Source organism: Arachis ipaensis, chromosome B03 (genome assembly GCF_000816755.2).
Source record: "Arachis ipaensis cultivar K30076 chromosome B03, Araip1.1, whole genome shotgun sequence".
In the NCBI taxonomy this organism is placed as follows: Eukaryota; Viridiplantae; Streptophyta; class Magnoliopsida; order Fabales; family Fabaceae; genus Arachis; species Arachis ipaensis.
Genome location: NC_029787.2, coordinates 101,998,466 through 102,002,950, shown reverse-complemented (window position 1 = coordinate 102,002,950; position 4,485 = coordinate 101,998,466).

The following is a 4,485-nucleotide window of genomic DNA, read 5'->3' as shown; positions in this document are numbered from 1 at the left end:
ATGATAATATTTGAATAAATATTTAAAAGATATACAAAAATTTTAAAGTAAAATTTAATCTTTAGATTTTTTATTTTTCAAAAGAATATGATCATTTACAATAATTTTTTTAAAAATTACTCGATATAAAATTACTAAAATTTAAAGATGAAAATATCTTATTTTTTAATAATGTTTGCAAAAGTTTATATCGAAATCTGATATCTAAAATCATTTTTTAGAATATATATTTAATATTTAATTTTTTTTATCGCGTTTTTAAATCTTTTAAAGATTTATTTATCATTAATGTAAACTTTTAGATACTATTTTAGTAATTTCTTCGACTAAAAAAAATACATATATTGATAATTCTCCATACAATCTTCATCAGAAATGTTTCGTTCATCTCTTGGAATCTTTTAAATCCTAATCCAATCTATCGTTTTGAAAGACAAATGGTATTCCATCCTATATAGTGTATTCTTCTTTGGTAGGACTCTCACCCCATATGAATTTTTTTTTTTTAGCTTTTTCCACTTCTTTACAAAATTCTTTAGGAACTCTAGCATTCTCTATATCATAATTAATAATTATTATATTATTTTATAACAGGATACATTCTGGCGTTAATAATGCTGATGTGGCGTATTTTGATGACAGTATACATATTTCTCTTCTCAACTTATTTTAAGAAAGTCTTTTTTTTATAATTATATGAAAATCAACATTTAATAAATAATTATACTAATTGTTAACCATTTTAATTATTCTAATTATCAATCATATAATTAATATTATATGATATTTATGTTGACGTCACGTGACGTATTCTAGTGCTAATATACTTGTCTCTCTCTCTCTTCTATTTTTTATTTCTGGAAAGTGTGAATTTCAAATGTCAAATAATTATATTTGTTAGTATTCATACCCTAACCCAAATTATAAAGTCAGGCCCAATAAGGATAAAAGGTCCAACCCAAGAAGGTAATCCCTATCCCGTACCTGACCTCTTCAAAGAGCTCGGACTCTGACAAAAAGGGCAGCTTATGCTTATCTAAGTAAGTAACTGCCTCCCAGAATCTCTCCAACTATCTCTATCTTCTCTGAAAGATAAATCCTAACAAACTCTCAAGATAAAGAGAACAGTTATGCATCAATAAAGATGGAACTACTCCAACAAAGGTGGTTATCTACTCTACTATAAATACACTGATACCTCTCAGGTATATTCACGTTCTACTCTACTAAAAATTAGGGGTGTACATGGGCCGGGCCACACCGGGTTTGGCTTAACCCAGACCCGACCCGAAATATAGACCAGGCCTAATTTTTAGACCCTAACCCGATCCTAGATCTGATGAAACCTATGCACCTTCGGGCCGGGTAAAAATCGGGTCTTTAACATGTAAAAATCACCTAATCTCCAACCATTATTTTACAATTCACATAGTAAAATTCACTTAAAAAATATAATAAGAACCAATCATTCTCTAAAATTAAAGCATAACCATAATCAATACTAATATTGTCTAATAACACCAAATATTTAAATCAATACAAATAACACAACATTATGCATTAGTCTAAAGTCTTATGTATTTTAAACATAAAACTTTAACTTATAATCTTATAATGACTAATAACACAAAATATTAAGGTTTACAATATTTAAATTCCACATAAGAATAGCCATCATCCATCACTAATAACACAAAATATTAATTGTGTATGATGATCGGGTCACCGGGCCGAGTTCGGGTGACCCGAGCTATGGCCCGGACCCGACCCGAAATAATGACCGGGTCTATCTTTGAGACCCTTACCCGGCTCTAGATCTGATGAAATCACACTAAATTAGCCCCCAAAGTATTCGAGGCCGGGCTAGATCTTCGAGTCGGGTCGGGCCAGGTACACCCTGATGAGCGGATATTTTATACGCTTTTTGGGGTTAATTTCATGTAGTTTTGAGTATGTTCTAGTTAGTTTTTAGTCTATTTTCATTAGTTTTTAGGAAAAATTCATATTTCTGGACTTTACTATGAGTTGTGTGTTTTTCTGTAATTTCAGGTATTTTTCTGGCTGAAATTGAAGGAGCTGAGCAAAAATGTGATTCAGGCTGAAAAAGGACTGCTGATGTTGTTGGATTCTGACCTCCCTGCACTCAAAGTGGATTTTCTGGAGCTACAGAACTCGAAATGGCATGCTTCCAATTGCGTTGGAAAGTAGACATCCAGGGCTTTCTAGCAATATATAATAGTCCATACTTTGCAAAAGGATAGACGACGTAAACTGGCGTTCAACGCCAGTTCTCTGCCCAATTCTGGCGTCCAGCGCCAGAAAAGGATCAAAAGCTGGAGTTGAACGCCCAAACAGGCACAAAAACTGGCGTTCAACTCCACAAATGGCCTCTGCACGTGAATTGCTTAAATCTCAACCCCAGCACACCCCAAGTGGGCCCCAGAAGTGGATCTCTGCATCATCCATCATAGTTTACTCATTTTTTGTAAACCTAGGCTACTAGTTTAGTATTTAAACAACTTTTAGAGACTTATTTTGCATCTGATGATATTTTAGATCTGAACTTTGTACTCTTTGATGGCATGAGTCTCTAAACTCCATTGTTGGGGGTGAGGAGCTCTGCTGTGTCTCGATGAATTAATGCAAGTATTTCTGTTTTCTATTCAAACACGCTTGTTCCTATCTAAGATGTTCATTCGCGCTTAACTGTGATGAAGGTGATGATCCGTGACACTCATCACCATTCTCAACCCATGAACGTGTGCCTGACAACCACCTCCGTTCTATATCAGATTGAATGAGTATCTCTTAGATCTCTTAATCAGAATCTTCGTGGTATAAGCTAGAATTGATGGCGGCATTCATGAGAATCCGGAAAGTCTAAACCTTGTCTGTGGTATTCCGAGTAGGATTCAAGGATTGAATGACTGTGACGGGCTTCAAACTCCTGAAGGCTGGGCGTTAGTGACAAACGCAAAGGAATAAAGGGATTCTATTCCAACCCGATCGAGAACCAACCGGTGATTATTCCTTACCACTTTCTCTCTCCTCATTTTTTTTCGAAATCTTCACTCAATTTTTATTTATTTTAATTTATTTCATTTTCGAAATAAATATATAAATAAATAAATAAAAATATTTTTTTTCTATTTTACATCATCTCCCTTTCTCCATCATGGATCTAAGTGGAAATGAACAGTCCAGGAAGACTCTGGGGTCATATTCTAACCCCCTCTACTGCTTCATATGGGAGTAGTATCTGCATACCCTCCATTGGAGTCAGTAGCTTTGAGTTGAATCCTCAGCTCATTATCATGGTGCAGCAAAGTTGCCAGTATTCCGGTCTTCCACAGGAAGAACCTACAGAGTTTCTGGCACAGTTTCTACAGATTGCTGACACAGTACATGATAAAGAAATAGATCAGGATGTCTACAGACTATTACTGTTTCCATTTGCTGTAAAAGATCAAGCTAAGAGGTGGTTGAATAACCAACCTAAGGCCAGCATAAAGACATGGAAACAGTTGACAGAAAAATTTCTGAATCAGTACTTTCCCCCAAAACGGATGACACAGCTAAGGCTGGACATTCAAGGCTTTAAACAAGGAGATAATGAATCTCTTTATGATGCTTGGGAAAGATACAGAGATATGCTACGAAAATGCCCCTCTGAAATGTTTTCAGAGTGGGTTCAGTTAGACATCTTCTATTATGGTCTTGCAGAAGGAGCTCAGATGTCTCTTGATTACTCAGCTGGCGGATCTATCCACATGAGAAAGACAATTGAAGAGGCTCAAGAGCTCATTGATACAGTTGCCAGGAATCAGCATATGTACCTAAGCAATGACTCTTCCATGAAAGAAGAGGTTAAGACAGCAACTGCTGAACTCAGTCCTGTAAAATAAGCTGCTGAATTCAATCAGCAATTGGACTTTCTAACAAAGTAGTTAGCCGAATTCAAAGAAAGGTTACAAGAGACAAGGATGGCTAATTGCTTATAGAAGGATGCCATTTGGGCTATGTAATGCGCCTGCAACCTTCTAGAGATGCATGCTCTCTATTTTCTCTAATATGGTGAAAAAATTTCTGGAAGTCTTCATGGATGACTTCTCAGTATATGGAGACTCATTCAGCTCCTGTCTTGATCACCTGAAACTTGTTCTGAAAAGATGCCAAGAGACCAACCTAGTTTTAAACTGGGAAAAGTGTCACTTCATGGTGACTGAAGGAATTTTCCTTGGGCATAAAATCTCAAACAAGGGAATAGAGGTGGATCAGGCAAAAATAGAGGTAATTGAAAAATTACCACCACCTGCCAATGTTAAGGCAATCAGAAGCTTTCTAGGACATGCAGGATTCTATAGGAGGTTTATAAAGGATTTTTCAAAAATCGCAAAACCTCTAAGCAATCTGCTAGCTGCTGACACGCCATTTGTGTTTGACACAGAGTGCCTACAGGCGTTTGAAACGCTGAAAGCTAAGCTG